The 22048-nt window shown below is 54.2% G+C and overlaps 1 protein-coding gene and 1 pseudogene across 1 annotated transcript in view; one reads left to right on the forward strand and one right to left on the reverse strand.

Annotated features, from left to right (window-relative positions):
* Positions 1-22048, forward strand: part of IGSF21 (immunoglobin superfamily member 21) — a 234704-nt gene that overhangs the window by 196429 nt on the left and 16227 nt on the right. The window lies entirely within an intron of this gene.
* Positions 7279-8069, reverse strand: LOC131808996 (large ribosomal subunit protein eL8-like; annotated as a pseudogene).

The following is a 22048-nucleotide window of genomic DNA, read 5'->3' on the forward strand; positions in this document are numbered from 1 at the left end:
AGCTTGTCGTAGTCAGGCAATCAATGAAAGCATAAAGGCCCCATGGAAAGATACCGCTTCTGGGGAAATTGAAAACCTCCAAAGGCCAGACCTCCAGAGGGACTTTGATTCCGGCAGCAGCAACACATGGCAAGTTCTGGCTTCCTGGGGGCTGGGCTGCTGCAAGGAAGTGGCCATGCCAGGAAAACTTCCCTCTTGTAGTCGTCCCCTCACCGAAGGAGCATTCTTGGTGCCCGCCCCTGGGCTGGTCACCCCAGGGAATCTGGTGAAGAACAAAACTCAGGGGGCACCATCCAGGGGCTCCCAGTCTGATGAGGGATCTGTGCATAGTCATCTATCCATCAGATATTTCTTGAGCATCTACTATGTGCTAGGTAAGGGTATCTCCTTTGATAGGACAAGGTCCTTGGGGAATTGTATCGGGTGCATGAGCCAAGCGTAAAGCGCGCATAGAGGCCGTGGACAGTGCCAAATCCTGGGCAGAAAATCAGACGGGTGATGGGATAGAGGGTCTGCAGGTGAGGTGGCAGCTAGTTTGGGCAGAGGACCAAAGGAGGGCCCTTGGAGTCTTCCGGCTGTACGTCCCATGTTATATCTGTCATTCAGTCCTCACAAGCCACCTGAGGGTATGTACTAGTATTATCAGCCCCTTTCTGCAGACACAGATATGGAGGCACAGAGAAAGCAAGCAACCTGCCTAGGGTCACACAGCCAGGATCACAAAATCCTCCTGGGATAGCAGCCCAGTGCTGGGGCCAGAAGCCAGGCATCTTGCTTCTCACACCAGCTGTTGCACCCCTGGAAACAGTAGAGACACTCCCGCTGAGGCTTCTCTCTATGTGAGCAAGGACCAAGTCCTCAAAAGCCACCTCCACCAGTAAGCCCACCTTCCTCATGAATTCACCAAAGCTCCCTGAGCAGGTTGCTCTCCCCCCATGGCCTCTGTCTTCTCCTCCATTCAAGGAGGACTTGTAACCAGATGGTTCTTAGGCCCCTCCTAGCTCTGACATCTGTCAGTCCGTTATCCCTCCTGCCAGGCAACGAACCCAAGGCCTAGAGAGATCTTGTGGGCCTGACCAGAACTGCACAGATAGCCTGATGGTCCCGGCTGAGCAAGACGGTGTGCTCCTCTCTCTTTCTGTGGCACAGCTGGCCAAGACTTTTCTCCTCCATTCTCATTGTCTGGGCAGCAAGAAGCTGTGAGCTTCTGGGCTCTTCCCGACAGAAGGTGGCAGCCATGTGGGATGGAGTAGAGAGCTGATGAGCCTGAGGCTGTTGGGGAGACCAGGGAGAGGTTAGGACCCCCCAGTGGCCCCAGACTCAGGGAAAGGCTCTGACCTCTGGAGATTCAGGGTACCTGAGGGCAGGCTTCTTACTGAAAGAGCACTCACCCATCTTGGTCAATCCTCTGATGGACCCACTGCATAGAGGTCACTGTGCTTGCTATATCGCCCCAGCCCAGCTGTCCCCTGTTGGGGCAGATCCTCCCGTGCTCACCAAAGCTGCAGCTGAGCCGACATCATAGCCACTGTCTGTCCTTAGCCTGTGCCTGATAGTGCATGAGCTTCTGGCTTCTTGCCCATTGTCTCATGGAATCCTGGCGACATCCCCATGAGCCAGGAGATGTTATATCCCTGTTGTACAAGGACACACAGGTTTGGGGCAGAATCCCAGATCCATCATTGTGTTCATTAGCCTCTCTGGGCCTCAGTTTCCCATCTGTAAAATAGGGACAAGGGGGGCTACCTTTTAGAGTAGTTGTAAGGATTTTTTTATTTGAATAAAGTTTGCAGGGCACCTGGGTAGCTCAGTTGGTTAGGGGTTCGACCCTTGGTTTCGGCTCAGGTCATGATCTCAGGGTTGGGGGAGCCTGACATCCGGCTCTGTGTTTAGCAGGGGGTCTACTGGAGATTCTCTCCCTCTGCTCCATTTCCTGCACTCTCTCTCTAAAATAATATATCTTTGAATGAATGAGTGATGTTTGCAAAGCCCCTAGCCCAGATGAGGCAGCCAAAAATCTCCATAGGTTGGACTTTATCCTCTTTAGTACCATTGTCTCGGGCCTGTGTGCTCCTGGGCACAGCTGCGGTCACTTGTTTCTTGCTGCTGGGAGTCTCATCGACCATTCATGACTCTGAGGAGCCAGTCTGAGAACCACAGCTTCGTGCACGGAGTCCCTGCACAGGGACCCAGCTCTGCCCTGGTTCTGGGAAACGCATCCCTCTGCCTGCCCCCTCTTCCTGGCCTCCTACTGAGGGGAGGAGTGAGGACAGACCCCAGCTTGGCTAATGACAGCCGCATCTGCATTCTGCTGGTTCCGCCAGGTCCAGAGTGCTTTCAGTAGAGCGTGTCCCCTGAGGCTGACAACAGCCCCTCTGGGTCGGGATTACTGCCATCCCCAACTCACAGATGGAGGCTGAGTCTCGGGGAAGGGAAAGGACTTGCTTGGGCCTGCAGGGCTGTGGCCGTCCCCGTCCCATAGCAGCAGAGCGGCATGCCTTCTGTGGCTCACCGAGACCCCGAAGGTTGGGGGGTGGGGTGTTCTGGTGTTCTGGGAGAGACAGGGGTCTGACCATGAGGGTGTGTCCCCTGTGCAGCTCCTGTGCTCCAGCAGCCCACATCAGCCTGGGAGCCATGACCTCACGGCACCTGTCGCCCAGACCCAGTCTCAGAAAAGAAGTGGCTTGGCCAAGGTGGGGCCATTCCGGGAGATGATCCCCAGGATAGAGTTCCCTGAGCCCAGCGCCCGGCACCTTCCGAGGGCTCGGCGAATAACCTCTCTCACGACAAATAGGGACCATGCCGGTTACACATCAGGCACAGTTAGAAAGACTTGAAAATTGCGTGACTCTGCCTCCCCCTCCCGGACCTACTCCTTTGAATATATTTCAGGGCAGGCATGAAGCTCTATAACCTGCTCCTTGCCTTGGTCTGTGACATGGCATACACGCTCATCGCACACACGCACACGCACGCACACACACAACCACACACGCAGGCACCAACACGCTCCCTCCAAGCAAGGGGAGGCCGTTGAAAGCTGGGGTCTCCTTTGACCGACAACGGACCCTGAGGACTGTGGCCACCAGCTGTGGGGCAAGACAGCTTCCTTCTTGATCTGGGGGTCAAGGGAAACTTCCTAAGTCGGTGGGGGAAAGGGAGACGAGAAACGGGGCCCGTCCCACAGCCCCCGCACGCATCCCCAGCCCAGCACAGTTGTGCTCCTGAGCCAGCCTCCCATCCTCTGCCACTCAATCTGCATCTAGCACATTCTACCGCGCAGTTTCCACGGGCCTCGGGGTGCAGATCAAAATGTGAGAGCGGCTGTAATTTCACGCCTATAACATCCCCGCTATGTGGTGGGAAAAGACATTTGGGAGCCCCGTGGGTGACACCGAGGGTTCGTGCTGCACACAGTCATTAAAATGTTTTTATCCAAGCTGCAGATAAATTGTAAGCCAATTTGAAAGTTGCGTGCTGGGCCCCAGGAACACATTATACACAGTCACGGAAGGATTGCCGAGGCTCTTCTCGGGGGTGCAGGTTATGCGGGGAGCATGTTCGGGGTGCGATGTTACAATCAATTAAGTGGGAACCCACACTTCCCACCCCCGCCAGTGCCGAGAGACGCTGCTCTCCTGGTTCCGCCAGGAGGCCAAGAGCCAAGGTTTCTCTGCCCCCCTCACCATACAGGCCTGCCCCCGAGGGGGCCCTCTCAACCTGCAGCGAAAAATCTAGGCCACTTTCCATCAAGCACAGGCTGCGTGGCCGCCACACTGTTGATCACACAACCTTCACGAGTGTCCCCCGAGACAGGCACCATCATTCCATTTCACAGAAGGAAGGAGGCTCTGCAGGCTAAGGGGATCCCCCAAGTGTCCACCAGGTCACCCCGAGCCCAGAGCTGGTGCACCTAACAGCAGCTCTGAGCTCCCAAGGGACACATCCCTACCTTTGACACAAAGGCCATTAATAACACAAGGTCAAGCAAGCATGGGGGTGACAAGGTGGGATTATGCAGAAACAAGATAGCGGGGGGTGGGGTCTCCATGAGACCGAGCCCTCCCTGCCCAGGAACACGTGGCACTCAAAAATTCAGAGGGTTCCTGTGCCCCAGACCCGTGGGCACGGCTCATCCACTTCGACCCTGGGACCCTTGCTGCTCAAACCTTCTAAAAGGAGCACCCTTGGAGCCCAGCAACCCTGGGTCCAAATCCAGGTCAGTGCCCACTTGTGACATGGACAAGTCCAGTACTGAACTGTTTTTCTAGTAAAAGCATCAGAAGGGTTTTTTTTTTGTTGTTGTTGTTAAAATGGATTCGACAGTTGCAGGCCTTCCAAATCTCACGGATTCATTCATCCAGCCTTCATTTGTTCATTCATATAGCAGACATTTATTGAGCACCTAGTACATTCCAGGGGCTGTTGTACATCATGGAATTGAGCTTCAGTAATGAGCCAGACAAAATTCCTGGTCCTCGTGGGCCAGACCAGGCAGGAAGGGGGGGGGGCAGACAGAACAAGGAGACCACTGGAGCCTGTGGGTGTCAGAGGGTGGTCGAGCAAAGCAGAGGCAGGTCCAGCCTGGGGCAAGGGGGGTATTTCGAACAGATGCTCCACAAGGCCTTCCAAGAAGGTGAGGCCTGGGTGCATGGACTTGAGGTATTCATGCACCTAATCCCACGCTGTCTGAGTCAGCATCTTCCCAGGGCCAAGTGCAGTTCCAGGTGCTGATGACGCAGTGGAGGAGGAATCCTTTGCCTCGTGGAGCTCAGGTGCCATCAGGGGAGATGACTAGCAGCTTCCCTCTGTGCTCTGGATCTCTGTGTCCACACGTCCCTCTCCTAGGGACGCCAGGCATTAGATCAAGGCACACCCTGATGTACAAGGACCTCATCGGAACTTGGTCACATGTGCAAACACCCTTTTCCCAAATAAGATCACGTTCGCAGGGGCTGGGGGTTAGGACTTCAACACATCTTTCTCCGGGACACAGTTTGGCCCACAGTAGTCGCTGAGCCAGGAGGTAGCATCAGAAGAGGATTTTGCCATCTGACTCCCACGCGCATGGGGTGCCCTTTGCTGAGCCTTTATGAACATGCTGCACACCGGGCTAAGGTCTTCCTAAACTAACCTATCACATAATCTCTAAAGCTCTGGGAGATGGGTGCTGCCATTTCTTTGCCAGATGAGGAAACTGATAGGTGTGGAACTTGCCAAAGACACCCAGCCAGACAGCGGCAGAACAAAGGCAAAGACATCCTCCACATGTACCCATTCTGCTCGACTATTATTGACATATTAGTAAGCACTAAGAAAATGCTCTCTCGTGGGATCCCTGTGTCTCTTGTGTAGGCTTCCAAATGAGGATGGCCGATAAAGGTAGAATTTTGGAGCCCAAGGCCTTCATGGCACCAAACCAGACCAGATGCTTTCAAAACCTGGAGCCAGGAGATAGGTCCCCCTGCAGAAAGCAGTTATTAATCAATTTTGCATAGCTTGCTTTTTATTTTTTTCAGTACGTTTTACTGGATTTTTATTAAGTGCATCTGGGTGCTTTTCTTCCTTTTTTAAAAAACTGTTTTATTGAGCTATAACTCATGTAACATATAATTAATTCACTTACAGTGTACAATTTAATGGTTTTTAGCACACTCACAGAGTTGTGCAAACACTTTTAGTTGTGCAACCAATTTTAGAAGATTTTCTAAATCTATACCCATTAGCAAGGACTCCCCATCCCATATCCCTCACCCCAGGCTAAGAATCACCAATCTACTTTCCTTCTTTCTCTTTTTATTTATTAGAGAAAGAGAGAGCCTACGCATGAATGGTGGGGAGGGGTGGGGCAGTGGGGGGGTGGGAATTCCAAGCAGGCTCCACACTGAGCACAGCAGAGCCCAATGCAGGGATTGATCCCAAAACCCTGAGATCATGACCTGAGCCAAAATCGAGTCGGGTGCCCAACCAACTGAGCCACCCAAGCAACACTTACCAATCTACCTTCTATCTCTGTGGATAATAATCTCTGTGGATTTCATATGAATTTCATATAAATCACATAATACATGGTCTTTGTTGCTGTTGTGACTTCTTTCAGTTAGTGTTAGGTTTTCAAGCTACATCCATATTGGAATGCACATCAGTCCCTCTTTCCTTTTTATGGCTGAGTGCTATTCCGTTGTACACTACACGACATTTCTTTCTTTTTCTTCTTTTTTTTAAAGATTTTATTTATTTATTTGTCAGAGAGAAAGAGAGAGAGAGCACAAGCAGGCAGAGTGGCAAGCAGAGGAAGAGAGAGAAGCAGGCTCCCTGCCGAGCAAGGAGCCCAAGGCAGGACTCGATCCCAGGACCCTGGGATCATGACCTGAGCCAACGGCAGCGGCTTAACTGACTGAGCTACCCAGGCATCCCTCGACATTTCTGTTATACAGTCACAAGTTGACGGACATCTGCACTTTTCAGCTGTTACGAGTAATGCTCCTGGGAACATTCATGGGCAGGTTTTTGTGTGAACATATAGTTTCAGCTCTCTTGGGTGTATGCCGAGGAGTGGAATTGCTAGACCGAACAGTAACTCTGAGTCTAACCCTCAGAGGGACCTCAGGCAGCGGCACCATCTTGCTTTCGCTCCAGCACCCTGGGGGTCCCCATCTCTCCAGACCGTCACCCACTCCCACTCCCACTGCCTGTCTTGTTGATTACAGCCATCCTGGTGGATGTGAATTGGTTCTCCTTGTGGGTTTGGTTTGTGTTTCTCTAATGGCTAATGATGTTGATCATCTTTTCTTGTGCTCTGGAGCCCTTTGGATACCTTCTCTGCAGAAATGCCTTCAGATCGCAGGAGCATTTCAACTAGGTGATTTTCATCATTAAGCTGCACGCGTTCTTTATTTCAGATAGAAGGGCCTTATCAGATGTAACATTTGCATATCTTTTCCCCTTTTGTGAGTTATCTTTTCCCTTTCTTACCGGTGTCCTTTGAAGGATGAAAGGGTTTCCTTTGGAGGAAGTTCACTCCCTGCATTTATTTTCTGTTGCTGGTGCTTTTAGTGTCCTAGCTGAGGAGGCTTTGCCTGACCCAAGGTCACAATTTACTCCTGTTTTTCTCCTAAGAGTTTTAATAGTTTAAAACTCTAACATTCAGTTTTACGGTTTCTTTCTTCCTTCCTTTCCTCCATCTGTCTGTCAGTCCTTCCTTCCTTCCTTTTTCTGACACTGCCCGAAAGATAACTTTTTATTACTTTTATGTACAGAAAATTCAACAGCGTCCACTCAGTCCAGATTGGTGGCCAGTCCTTTGGTGGCCTCTAGCTTTTCCAACTTGGCAATGAGAGCCACTGACTTTGGACCCAGGCCATTGCCTCCCAGTGACGGTGGATCTCATCATATCTGTCATTGTAATCAGTCCCGATGGCTTCCACCAGCTTAACCGGAGCTCCTTGGCCTTTCCAGTTAACCTGTGTGAAGACAACAGTGGTGCAGGCCTTTCTGTGGACCAGACACCCCCCAGCCTGGCCTTCTGCCAGACGATGAAGTCGGGAGCCCCCATCTTACGACACTGGGCAGGCAGAAAGACACCCAGCTCAGTGGGAACCATAGCAGGACCAATCACTACCCGCTGAGCCTTCTTGTTTTACACCAAGGTGGTGACCATGTTAACCCCGGCTGGGAGGACAGGTGGCCTCTTAGTGGGGACCTCCCTTTTGCCGTCAGCTTTCTTCTCAGCCCGGGTCAGCAATCTCTGCTTCTTCTCTGGCTTTGTCTCCAGTTTGAATCTGTGGGCCAGCACTGGAGTAGCCCTTTGGCAGTCCTGAACTAGTTAATCGTAGGAGGCACTTTTAGACATTTCTAAAGTCTGGAGCGGGGTCATTTGACACAGTCGGTGAGGTCCCCAAGGGCCGGATGTTCTGTCTGATGCCAGAATTCTTGGGCCTTCTGTCAAGCAGGAGAATGACTACCTTCTTGGCCTCCTGCTTCTTCACGACGGCAGGGGTAGGAGCCACCTTCTTCTCCTATGCCTTCTTGCAGACTCTTGGCCACTCTAGGAGACAGAAAACTCTCATCTATTTCGAGTTAATTTTTCTGCATTCTGTGGAGGAGCCCTCTGCCTCCATCAATTGCGTGTGGATGTCTGGTCATCCCTGCACCGTTTTTGAACACTCTTCTTTCCCCCCACTGAACTGTGTTGGCATCCTTGCTGAGAATCGATTGATTATAAGTGTGAGGATTTATTTCAGGAGTCTCTATTCTGTTCCATTGACCTATACATCTCTCCTTACGTGTGTTATTTCTGATGCTTTTTAAAGCCATCTGGCCATCTCCAGTCTTGCTCTGTCCCTCCCCGGCTGTTGACTTGGGGCAGCAAGTCTCCGGGAAGTCTTCCTGGGACCAGTTCCTCAAGCTTTCCCTTGAAAAGAAGCTCCCCCAGGGCTGGTCAAAGCTCCCAGGGGAAAGAACCTACTTCGTGTGCCAGAACTGAGCTCACATCCATGAGGCCAGGCCAGAACTAGAATTTCTAGAGATCTGGAACTCTGCTTTCTAAGACCAGATTCCTGAACCTTATCCTCTGGACACCCAGCCTTGTGCTCCTCTCTAGAAAAAGGAGCACGTTCCCAGGACCAATAATTGGAATGTCAAGGGCCTCTTGTGACCTGGGAAGAAGAAAAGTCTGTGGCTCCAAGGGTGTTGGGAGATCTGAGGGCTTCGGGCAGAGCCTGTACCCCTCAAAGACCTGGTGTTGCTGCCATTGGCCTGAGCAGAAGGAAGAAACAGAGCTCTGCCTGTAAAGGATGCTAGCAGGAAAGCAGGCACCAGCAGAACCTCTTTCGAGACGCTTGCCTGTGTGCAGCACGGCCATGGGGAGATGTGCGTCTCCCGGGCAGATCCAGCGCATGCCCTGAGTATGTGGCAGTCCAGGAGACAGCTTAGGTCTGTGGAGGGAGGCCGCTGGTCTGAGAATCCCTGGGGTACCCCAGGCAGGGTAGGTGGGAGGCGAGACTCAGGGCTGCCACGAAGCCCTCCCCACAGCTCATGATGCCTGCTGGGTGGGTAATGATCGGCTCATTTCTCGTCTTGGAGCCTGAGTGGAGGAGCTGCCTTCTGGGCTCACACTGTATGAACTGGCCCTAGGCAGTTGCCGTGGCCACAGGCTCTGGGGAGCAAGGCTGCTTTCAGGACTAGGAGGAGGAGATAGGGGGCAGGTTGGGATCCAAGCCAGAGCCACAGAGGAGTCTGGGGTGCTGAGGGGGAGAGGGGAAACCAAACTTCCACCTCCCACCCTAGATGCCCCCCAGGGTCCAGAGGGCCAGGTCTGGGCACTATTGTTTCCCAAGCAAATGTCCGGCAGACCCACCTCTAAGCCCCCACCCTTCCCTGTCCCTCTTCCCACTGGCTCTGGGTGAGTGACGTGAGTGCCCGGGATCCTCTAGATCGGAGCTGGGCGAGGGCTGCGTGGACCCGCATGAAGAGTCATTCCTCTATTCAAGTAGGTTGACTGGAAACTTCATTTACTTCCTTCGAGAGCTGGGAAGTGGCGAAGGGGATGGGCCTTGGGTTCAGCCATAGATTTTTAAACCCAGTTCTGGAATTCCCGATAATAAAAGCAGCAAATGTTTTTGAGTATTTACTGCACACCGGGCACAGATCTGCTCCGCCTCTGCTAACTCATTGTCCTAAGAGCCCTCTGAGGGAGGCCCACGACTCCCTTCCCCATTGTACAAGTGTGAAAGCAGAGAGCCTAGAAAATGTTCCCACAGGCACAGGCCTAGCAAGGGGAGAGCTGGATTCAGCCAGGCAGCCTGGCTCCAAGCCCTCAGCAGAGCCACTGCCCTACACTGGCAAGTGATTTGTTTCATCAAGGGGAGAGCTGGATTCAGCCAGGCAGCCTGGCTTCAAGCCCTCAGCAGAGCCACTGCCCTACACTGGCAAGTGATTTGTTTCATCTCCTGAGCCTCAGTTTCCCCATCTGCTAAATGGGGGTTACAGCAGCACCAGCCCCCTCCCCCAGTTGGGACAGGAAATGTCCTGTGTCATAGGTCACTGTGAGTGCTCTCAAAAAGGGCGATGTGTTTACTGTCACCTTGTCCTGATCTCTACCCTGGAAGTGTCCGCGGGGCCGGGGAGTGGGGTCAGGGCCGCAGGAAGTGATGGCAGCCGAGGGGAGCTCTCCCAGCCAGGCAGTGAGGACTATGGGGTCCCGTACTGCCCTGCAGAAGACACCAGGAAAGAGCAGCCTCACCGGCCCCCTCCCAATAGTCCCGCTGTGAGAGACTGCTTCCCTCCCCAGCGTCAGTTACATCATCTGGAAACGGGGCTGTTGAGGGTGGGGGCTAGAGAGAGCTGAAGGCCTGGGTCTGCCAGCGGCTTCTGAGGACAGGGCAGGCAGCGGGAGGGGGAGAGATAGCCCCAGCCCAGCCCAGGGCGGGGGCCGTAGAGGCTGGACGTGTGAGGCGTTTCTAGACAGAAGCCACAGGACATGGGGACCAATCGGAAAGATAGGACCAGATGGGGAGCACGTGGCAGGACCCAGCCCTGGACGGAGATGGTCCTTAAGAAGGCACCGGTGAGACCTGTGGTCTCGCTCAGCAGACGGTGACTGCAAGAGATGGGCTTTGGGGTGGAAAGGCAAGGCTGTGGTCCTTAGGACATCTGCAGGCCCCCTTACTGCTCGTGGGAGACTCTGAGGGGACGGCTCGATGGGCCTCGGGGACCTGAGACAGCTGGCAGGGCTCGGCTGCTGGAGGGGTCTACAGCCCGGAGGACTGGGGCCAGGGCGGCCAGGGTCTTCCAGGAGGGATGTGAGAGCATGTTCAGAGATGGCACACTTAAGTGCCTGGAGAGCCTCCACCTGGCCAGGGACCCAGAGAAAAGATACTGCCCGCCCGTCCTCAGGCCTCCCGCTAGCTCAGGTCACCAGCTAAGAGCCAGGTCAGACAGGGGCCAGACAGATGGGTTTGGGGCTCGGAGGAGCACTTTGGAGCTAACTGGGTCATCGACCAAGGACAGTCACTTCCCAGCTTCAGCCCCAAAGGCCCAAGCCTGCTGACCACCTCCTGCACAGGCTTCTGGAATCCTCCATCCCTCCCTGTCTGAACCCTGGGCCTGCAAAGGAGGCATGCCCTTGACGGCAGCTTACTGTGCACTCAGCCACAGGCCCAGCACATTCCAAAACCCGGTCCAGACCCTAGTCTCCCCACCGCAGGCTGGCCCTATGCTGCCTCCATTTCAGTGGGCACTGGGCACGGCACAGAGAGGGTAGGGAACTTACCAAACATCCCACAGCGCTGAGTGGGCTGGGATCTGAGCTCAGGGATGCTGCAAGGAAGAGCCCCCAGTTTTCCCTCTGTGTGAGGCTGCCAGGGAGGCGGAGGGACATCGCTCCTCTCTGAGTGGGGGACAATATGGCAGCCGTATGGGCCTAGGCCAGAGACCAGAGCTCCTCTCAACAGGGACAGTGTGGAATAATTGGGCTGCCCCGTCAGCTCAGCCTTCTGGGAAGTCCGGAAGATCAGTGTCCCCCTTTTACAGAAGAGAAGACCGAGTCTGCTCATGAAGGGAAGCTTAGAGTATGAACCCAAAAGTTTGTGGGGACCTGAGGGCCTGAGCCGGGGTGGAGACCCGGCCTCCGGAGGGCACTCCGGGTGTGAGACGGACAAGCTGCGTGACCTTTCCGACGGGGAAGGGAGGCTGGAAGGAGGCAGCTTCGTCGAGCCGCGTACTGCTTTGTGCGGCTTGTTCCTGGGGCCACAGGGCTGGTGTCACCAGCCGTCCTGTGAGGGAAGCAGACCGTTCGCCCATTCATCCCTCACTTGTACAAGTCCTGCTCCGACCAGCATTTTGAGACCTGATGAGTGTGTTCTCGCTTTGGGGGAACAGCTGTCATGTGGGAGGTATGCCAGAATAAAGGTGAATTTTGCAGCTACAGGGGCCAAGACTGGCTCCAGGATATGAAATATATTAATTCATTTAATCCTCACCATTCTAGGAGACAGGTGCCTTGTTGTTCCCATTCTGATGGGAAACCCGGCCCAGAGATGCTAAGTAACTTGCTCAAGGTTGCCCAGCAAGCGAGTGGCAGAGCTTGCGTTCAAACCCAGGCCGCCTTGCTAAGGAGCCCCCGTGTAGCTTCTCACAGAGGGGCCCACTGTGCCCCCTTGAGCCAAGCTGGAGAGACCCATCTGCTCCCTGGCACTGTGCAGACAGGGGGGCTGCCCCCCGCCCCCCGGCGGCCGTCACCTGCTCCTGCGTGGTGCTCCTGCAGTGTCCCCCAGACCAGGGGCTCTGTATCCGTCCCACGGTTGTCTCCCTCCACCTACTCCCAGCTCCTCTCGGCCCCAACCTCCCACCACATGCCCCCCCCCCCCCCGGAGCTGGCCCACGGGGGCATCATTAAGCCTTGACAAGTGTTAGGTCAGTGTGATGCTTTATCCCCTTCACCACCGGGAGCTGGATTTAGTGTCTCCAGCAGAAAAACTTCCCCTCCCTGGGACAGGCCCCTTAATTACAGGTGATATGTGGCCGTTGAAACTGCAGTGCCTCGGGCCCCGTGATTTAAGGAGCAGGCTGGAGTGTGAGGGTGCAGGTGTTAACAGAGCTGTATCGGAGCTGGGAGGGAGGGCAGGGCAACTGTGAGCCGGCCCCTGGAGCAGGGTCTGCTGCCTGCCGCCTCTCCTGGGGAGAGCGAAGGAATCCCACCACCTCCTGTACAGAAGGGGAAACTGAGGCCAACTCCACGTGCCAGGTTGGTTTGGCCTAGGAGTCAGCCATCCTGTCTCGTCTGCCGGCTGGCAGAGCATCCCTGGACTCAGTTTCCCCCTCTGGAGGAGGGTGGGTTTACCTCACTCAGTCCCTGGGAGCAATCATCTTAAAAACCAATAAACCTAGTAATCACAATAATCTTCACGGCAGCAGCAAGCAGCACCGTGCCAGGCATTGTCCTCGTGAGCACGCTCCTGTTTGATGCTCCCGCATGCCGCTGAGACAGTGGCTGTAGTTATGCCCATTTTACAGACGAGGAGCCTGAGTCTCAGAGAGAGAAACAACTTCCCTGCGATCCTGTGGCTAGTGAATGGCACATGGAGATCCCCAGCCCCTGTCTCTGCATCCCGAGCCTGACCTCTAGGCTCTGAGGACAATGGAAGTATATGAGACCTACTGTCTGTCCTGCAGGAATCCCTGAAGGATGAGGGAGCCAGAGAAGAGCACAGGTTTCCAGAATCCAGCAGGAGGAAAATAAGGGGGCGGGGGGGGGGAGACGAGAGTGCAAGCTGAGGGACGGGGGAGTTCCCAGGGGAGGGTCTCCTTCAGGGGGAGGCAATCAGGAAGGCTTCACGGAGGAGGAGGTGTATGGCTGGGCCCCGTAGGATGGGGGCAGACCCACAGGGACATTTCAGGCAGAAGGAACCCTATAGGCAACAGTGTAGGATCAGGAAAGTCTGGCAGAGTGGGGAGCACTCCCGCATGGCAGGACCCCAGGCATGGGTGAGGAGTGGGCAGTGACCCTGAGAGTAATCACAGCCACATTGGGGACAATGACATTTATTCAGAGCTTGCCAGGTGCCAGACCAGGGTCTAAAACCTTACTTTCGAACCCTATCCCGGAGATAGGACGATCCCTACACTACAGATGAGGAAACAGGTACAGCAGGACTCAGGGACCTGCCAAGGTCACCCAGCTAAGAGGTGGCAGAGCCAGGATACGGCAGCCTGGCTCCTGAGCCTGCGTCAAGCCAGTCTTGGCAGAAGCCGGAGGGAAGGTGCTTCTCTCTCGTGCCAGGCTGCCGCAGGCCCCATCTGCCCTCTGTCTACCAGGTTTGGCCACAGGCAGAGAGGAAAGGTGAAGCCAGATCAGGCCCCTGAATCCAGGAACATGTGTCCAGGGATGTCATGGGAGCTGGAAGGGCCTGGGATTTGGGAGGGGAATTTAGGGTAGAGAAGGTATTCACCCAGCACGCTGGGTCCAGCCATACCCTCCCCAATGATTCCCATGTGGCCCCCAGGCCCATCGGAAGGGAACCCCCAGCTCCTGAGGATCCCCGTGAGGGAGGGGCTGGCCCTTCTCTGCTGAGCAGTCCCACTGCCTCACAGCTGGTCACCTTGACCCCTCCTGCTGTCGCTTCCCTCCAGACCTGCCCCCCTCCGAGCCTCGCGTGTGAGCAGTGACGTGGTCCAGCCCTGTCACTGCATCGCAGAGGAGAGCAATGCTTTGAGAGAAAGCCCAGAGCTGGTGAGATGGAGGGCCAGGCGGTGCAGGGTTGTGATCCTGGACTGGGGACTTAAGCCAGATATGGTTCAAGAGCTAGCCTTGGTTTTTGCTGGCCGAAGAGCTGTGGATCATTGCCTTTGAACATCTCAGTTTCTGTCTCCATATAATAGGCATAATAATCCCTACTTCCTGGGTTATGTGAGGCTCTAATGCAGAAAAGCATTTATCATGGACCCTGTCGCAGAATGACCACCATGAGCATAGATGATGATCAAGGGCCCTCCCCACCCCTCACCCCACCCATTGTGTGTGCCTGGGGACTCAGTGGGCCTTCCACTTCAGGTGCAGAAGGGGATGCTCACTGAGCAAATCTGCCTCCCCTCCAGTCATCCCTGCAAACATCAACTCAGAGCACTCTTGCTGGGAACTGCCCTGTGCTCCCCGTGCTCAGGCCCCAGCCAGCAGAATGAACTCGCGTCCCTAGCGCAAGGAGCTCCCAGGCCTGCGGCCAGAGTGAGCGGTGTAGGCAGAGGCCAGATGCTGTTCCAGGCCAGGGATGGAAGATGCTGTTCACAAACGGAATGGCCAGTGGGAATATGGGCTCGCCCGCATGAGGTGTTCTGCTAGGCACTTCACAGATAGGAGCTCAGGCCGTCCTCACAATGGCCCTGTGACTCACTGGTCCTGTGACTAGGTGCTAGCACATATGACTAAGGACTGTTGCTTGCAATCCCTATTTTACAGAGGAAAGGACAGAGGCAGGGCAGAACCTGGGGAAGGACGAAGTTAGAGGGCTCAGAGATGGGGCCCCAGCAAGGCCAGAGGGACAGGCCGCCTATGCTGGATCTCTGAGGCCACCTCCCCAGGATCGAGCCCCTCTATCCCAGCCAAGGGTCCATCCTGTTGGCAATGAAGCTTGGCTCTGCCTCTCCCACAGTCTCATAGATGGGCAACAGAACAAGTGCAGTTAAATGTTCATCCTAGAACCTGGGCAGTGGAGGCAGGAGAGGTCCTTGGACAGTTATTTGAACTTCTTGGGCTTGAAAATTTTCATCGTACAATGTTGGGGAGAAAACATGCACAATCCCCATCCCACCAAATGCCCCTTCTGCACAGCTCCTCTGCTCCATTCCTGCCTTTTCTCCTCCCACCCCCCCCATCCCCGCCCCGGAATTGGCTTTATGAGAAGCAAGTGGCCTCTGACTCAAGAAATCAATTATAAGATGCTGAGAGAGTAGGGAGACTCAGCCTCAGGGGCCCCCCGGGAAATCTTCTACTGGAAGAGAGGGCTCTGAGCTGGGGGTTGGCGGGGGTCGGGAGCTGGGGTTCTGTTGGGAGCTTGGCTGTGTGGGGGGGGGGCACCTGCTATGTTCTTCAGTCCCCACAAGTGCCCTCCGTGGACCAATGACACCAATATCATCCTTGCTCTATGGATGAGACCAGGAAACTAGCAGCTGCCTAAGGGCGACAGTGACTGTGGACAGGAGGGTGGTGACTTCAGGGCCAGCTGCCCAAGGTCAAGGATGAGCCCAGTTCCAAGTCCCAGAACACAAAGGCCCAGGTGTTTGGGGGTTCAGTTCTGCTGGAAAGGACAGAGGTCTTGCTAGGGGGAAAGGGGAGGTCTCCAAGCTCCAGCTCAGTGCTCTCTGGTGGGCGTGGAGTGGGGGAGAAACAGAATGGGCTGAACTTGAACTTGAGCAGTAAGAACTTGAGCTGGGTGCCGCTGCCCCTGGCCAGATCTTGAGTGTGCTCCCCTGCTTACTAGGGCGTCCCCAGGCTTCCGCAGGCTTCCGCAGGCGTCTTTCATAAAGCTACAAATACGGCACCTGGTGAAATCGCCCATGTGTGTAATATATACCTCTGGGATACATTGAAAACATCCTCCAAATAGCCAGCCTTGCTGCTATTTAAAACGGATTCATGTCACACCCCATAGATTTCATCTCCGCAGAAATGGCACCTATCATGGGCCTGAACACATTTGCTCTATTGCCACATAAACTACAACAGCGTGGAGGGGCTGAGCCTGCCTCCCACAGCGGCTGCGGAGAGGCGACCCAGCACGCTGCCTCCTCCTCCGGCCAAGAAACCCCAGGCACAGGGAGGAGAGCCCCAAGGGGACTGACGGCCTAGGAGGCCAATCAGAAAGCTGGAGCCGCTGAGAAGCAGCCAATCAAGGCATGAACCCAAAGTTGAACTGCTTGGAAGTGGGGGGTGGTGCGGATTTGGGGATTTGATGTCCTTTGACTCAGCGCAGAGAGCCGTAATCTCCATCCAGAGAGTTCTACCCTTGGTCTGTCTTCTGGGGCCTGGAGCAACCAGATTGAGCCTCACTAATTCCCCTGTGTCTTGCTCTCCCTGCCAGTAATAATCTCCAGCGTTCACTGAGCACCTACTGTGGACCAAGTCCTCGATGCACAGATAACCACCACCGAGTGGGTCTTATTACCCCTAACTTCGGGGTGAACAGACGGAGGCTCACAAAAGTCAAAAAGAGCGGTTCTCACGTGGAGCCTGCATTAGAATCTCCCTGAAGGCTTCAGATGGCTGGACCCTCCCCCCTTCGCCCCCACCCCTCCACCCCCGCCGCCACCCCCAGTTCTGATGCAGCAGGTCTGGAAGCGAGCTCGGGAATTTGCACAAGCTCCGGGTAAGGCCGATGCTGCTGGTCCACGCTGAGAGCCACCAGGGGAAATGTATAGTCTATCATTTTGCACCAGAATACACATCCAGGTCCGACACTAAAACCTGTGGCCTGGCCTCCCCACCACCCACTTTGAGTGTGCGAGTGTGCGTGCGTGCGAGCGCGCACACGCAGGATTTTATTTCTCTATCAGCAGTCACCGGTGTCGGATCCCGCTCTGCCCAGCCTCGCCGATTCTCCGCTTCACATGCTGCACCCCCCTTCGGCACGCCCCCCCCCCTCCGCCCTGCTCCCCCAGAGCAGTCAGCCAGAGCCTCCAGTTGGGGTTGTTAATTTTATCTTCCACCGCTGCGAAAACACAACAGCTGGCAGGGGAGGGGCGAGGCAGGTGAACCGGGCGCTGCCAGCCAGCTCCCGCCCAGGGGAAGGCGGGTGGATTGATGGTGCCTGCAGCCGCCGGAAGTTCCCCCGTGACCCTGTCCACTCAGAAGCACCCCCACCCCCGAGCCAACTCCGGGCAGGGAGAATCCCAGGCAGTACCTGCCCACACGGGCAATGACCTAGACCCAGGTCCGTCACCACCGCATCAGCCCACGGACTCCCACCCACTGTCAAGTTGGAGGGGGCGGTGGGTGGGCTCAGCAGCTGCCGCATAGCAGGGCCTTTTGCAGCCCATATAAGCACAGACGCTGCGTTTATCTCTCTTGTCACTGATGGTGGCTCCATTTGGGGGCTTTTTGTCAGGTTTTTTTCCCTTGGCTGCTGTTACTACTCAGTTCAATATTTAATTTTCCCATAAACCAAAGTGTTGTGCTTTTCCCCTCTCTTTTTCTTGCTGAAGTCTCCCTCCTGTGGGTGGGGTCTGCTTCCTCCTGGGGTTTCTGCTAGGAGGGAGGATCTTGGAGGGGGCAGAGAGTTCAACCCCTTCCAAATGGGGCAGGGATTGGAGGGCACCGTGCTTGGGTCCATCCCCCATGCATTCACTCATTCACATGGCACATATTTACTGAGCGAATCCTTGTGTGTCCGGTGCTTGGGATGGACCATGGACAGGAGGCTCCCCTTCCCTCCTGGTGCTCATATTCTAGTGGGGGTGTCCGAGAAAAAGACCAGATACAATCCAGTATATGAAATAATTGAACATTATGACAGGCTTTGTGAAGAAATAGCAAAGAGCTGTGACAGAGAATAAATGGGGGGGGGTCCACCTTAGATCAGGAGGTGACACTTGAGCTGATAGTTGATAGATGAGCAAGACCCAACCATGCAAAAAGCTCAGCAGAAAGCAGCAACATATGCAAAGGCCCTGGGGTTTGAAGGAGCTTAGGATGTTCATGGACCAGATTCTCAGTGTGCTTGGAGCATGGTAACAGAGAAGGTGGCCTTGGTCAAGGCAAGGCAGGGTCCATAGTATTATAAGGTCTCATGGGATTCCTTTCCACAAACAGGCTGTGCGCTTGCCCATGCTGAGACAAAAGAAGGAAAGAAGGAAACAGGAATTAAACTTGAACTCACGTGTGTCAGGCCTGCACTAGCTGAGGTTAGATGGAAGAACAAAGCTCCACACTTCAGGGAGCACAGTCTCGTGGAGAAACAGATGTGGACCCAGGACAGAATGACAAGCACCAGTGTGAATGACAAAAGGAGAATGCTCTGGCTGTCCAGAGGATAAGCCCTAACCCAGTCTTGCAAAGTCCTAGAAGACTGCCTGGAGGAGGCAGCACCTGAGGACAGTCCTAAAGGAAGAGACAGAGCTAATCCACAGAAGGACTGGTTTGTGCAGGGCACAGGGGAGGGGAGCGAGGTGCAGGAGGAACCTTGGGCAGCTCAGTGTGGCTCGAGCAGGGTAGCTTCCTAGAGGGCTGCCTCGAGGAGGTGCTCTTTTGAGCGGCACCTTATAGATGTGGTAGAGAGGATGGAAAGAAACTGAAATGGGGGACCCCTCCAAAAAAGGGAAGAATTTAAAACAGGGAACCTAGAGGGACTCGGGCACAGACATATCTATGTTGTGGGTGGCTCTTTTTTTTTCTCTTTCTCTTTCATAATGACTGGTTGCTGATTGAAAGGAAGGCAGTCAATAGAGCAGGCATGCTGAGAGCAAAGAATGGATTTTTGCAAATAATATAATTTTGAACTTGTCTTCTTCCTCCCCCACCCCTCCCCAAATCTAATTGGTTACCGCCCCATGATAAATGGTAGTCAGAGCTGGAGTGTGTTCAGAACTGTCACACTGTGGGACCCAGGGAATAGGAGAGTTGATTCCCCTCCTCTAGACACTGGCCCCTCCTGGAAGAGAAAGAAGCTCCCTCAGCCCAGGGAGGGGTGTAGGCAGTAGAAGAGTCATATACATAATCCTTTCCGTTTGTACAGAACGTTGATGTCCTTATGGAAGGTTTACGTCCATTTTCTCTTTTGCTTCTCTCTAGCCTGGAAGTGGAAAAGTTAGCAGGGTATGTTTTATGGAACCCACTTGACAGGTAGGAAGACTGGCGCCTGGTGGGTCAGCGAATTTACCCATGATTCCATGGGCTGTTGGTCCAGAGCCTGCGCTGGACCCTGGGTGTGACTCTGTCTGAGCCGGTCCTCCGGCAGGGGCCGGGGAGGACCTCACGGATGGGGAGAGAGCTTGCCTCCAGTAGCTGCAGTTCGACAGGGGCCTGCTGGGGTTTCTGTAAGAATAGGTTCGTGTTCCCAAATTCCAAAGGCCACAGAGTGATTTACAGAGCCAAGAACCATCATATTACCTTCAAAGTGAGTTATGATGACCGAAACAAAGTCCTGCTTTTGAGATAAAAGACAGGCAATATTTCAGAGTTAATTTCATAAAACCGATCACCCGACCATTACCTCGCTGTGTCGATGTGAACTGTCAAGAATAAAATAACCGCAGACCCTCCCTCCCCTGGCGGCCCAAGGAACGGGGCAGCAGAGGGTGGCTGTGGCCGTGGCCATGGCTGCAGATGAGGCAGCCGAGAAGCTGCCTTACTTTTCCTGATGCTAGACACAATCTGTCCAGGGAACTTCTCGCTGCAGTCTTCTGTGCTTAAAACCAAGTCAAACAAAACTGGGAAGTTGGCTGACTTGATGTGGGGTCCGGGGATTCAGGGGTGTTTTCTGGGGGGTGGTCTCTGATCATGGACATGTAGAGCCGGGGAGGTTCTGCTGGTCCAGGGCTGGCCGTGTGTCTGGAAGTGCCTTGTCAGTTCTGAAGCTCTGCTCAAGGCTAGATTCTCAGCCCCATGGACCCATCCCCTCCTGATTCAATGATGCCTGCTCCGTGGTTCATCCCCTGAGGATGGTCCTTTCAGGGAAATATTGCTGGTGGGCACCCCCCTCCTCGCCACCCAGGAGAGCATTGCACCAGCATCTGAAGAGACATTCCCAGGGTTCACAGCAACGGGACACTCGTGATGGGGGCACTGGACATGTTGCAGAAGAGTGGGGGAGAGGGACACCCACAAGGCAGGGGTGTGTGTAGATTCTTTGCCATTCTATGCCCCATGGCTCACAGCCCAGTGGCCTGCTTTATCCTGCTGTTTCTGGAGCCCAGCTTGGACCTTGGGATTGTTCTCATCTAGGAAGTTGCATGAAATTTACACCTGTGCCAGCAGCTGGCCACTTGCCTTGGACTGGACCCTGTTCCGGGGGCCACACATCCATAACAGGCATGGGGAACAGAGCGGGGTGCTTGCTTTGACCTTGATCAGAGAATGTAAGAAGGCTGGGTATGGGGATGAGCATGGAGATGGGGTTGGGGAGACAGAGTGAAGACGGACATGAAGATGGGAAGGGGCGCACATGGGTATGGGAGCAGATGTGGCAATGGGGTGGGGGTGGAGGGGGGGCGGGGAAGAGGAGGCAGCCGGAGGCAGGAGGGCTGGAGACAGGAAGGGGAGGAGGGAGGAAGGAGAGGATGATGTGATGTGTGGAAGGAAGCATCTGTAAACAGCCAGGGGCTCCCAGGTGTAGACAGCTCCCTGGCTGCCTGCGCTCGCTCGGAGCCCTCCACCAGGAGACAGGAGGCGAGATGCAGAGTGACATTTTCCTGGGACACAGCGACTGAGGACTATGTTGGTGGGGCGAGTGTGGGAAGCCGGGGCTGTCCACACGGATATTAGCAGCTCTGCTGTGTCATTGTCCATACAACTGAGATCTGTTATTGTCTTACGAGCTTGATTAGCTGTACATTTTGCTAAGACCTGCTCAGAAAAATAACGAGGGACAGGAACACATCTCCCAATCAGGGTCTGTCTGCGTGGGCGGCCTGCGTGACGTGGGTGCAGATCTCCAGAGTGGTGATAAGTGCGTGTGCATGCGTGTGTGTGCACGTGCATGTTGGGGGGCAGGGGGGTACCTATGCTCTGGAAAGAACCTTGGCCAGCATTCAGAAGTTCCAAGTGCCAGTCTAGGCTCTGCTACTGACTTACAGTGTGACTGTAGGCAAACCTCTCCCTCTCTTTGACCTCAGTCTACTGACCTATAAAATGGAAGGTCTAGATGGGTGTGATCCAGTAGAAACAACATATAAGCCACATATGTAAGTTTTCTAATCACCACACGGAGAAAAGCGTTTAAAGGTGAATTAAATTTAATAACCTATTTATTAAGTCCAGTAGAGCCCAAACATCGTTTCAGCATATCAAATGTATACTGAAATTTATATTTCAATATAAAATATTAGTGATGCATTTAACATTCTTTTGACAATGGGCTTCCAGATTTAGTGCGTATTTTACGCTTACACAGAAGAACTCAAAAAAACCAAATTTCAAGGGCTCAACAGCCACATGGGGTGAGCTGACTGCTATGTTGGAAGGAGGTGCAGCCGGGGTAACTTCTGGTCTTCTCACTGAACTGTGAACACCCCAATGGCAGAGACCTTTCATTCTCCGGGCCAGTAGCAAGGAGCCTCAGGAAAGTACATTAGTAAATCACAACTGCTAATCAGCGCCCCTGATGTATATTGGTTGCCCTTTCAAAACACCTTCCATCCAATCATCACAGGTACCCTGTAATTCCATTTCACGGATAAGGACATTGAAGTTCAGAGAGGTCAAACCACTCGCTCGAGATCACACAGCACGTACGTGGTACAACTGCTTCTTGAACTCTGGGTAGTCTGATTTACAGCCCATGCTTTTAACCCCTGCCCTGCGCCACCTCCCGGGTAACGGCGATACAGATCATAATGAACT

This window comes from Mustela lutreola, chromosome 10, assembly GCF_030435805.1.
Source record: "Mustela lutreola isolate mMusLut2 chromosome 10, mMusLut2.pri, whole genome shotgun sequence".
Taxonomy (NCBI): domain Eukaryota; kingdom Metazoa; phylum Chordata; class Mammalia; order Carnivora; family Mustelidae; genus Mustela; species Mustela lutreola.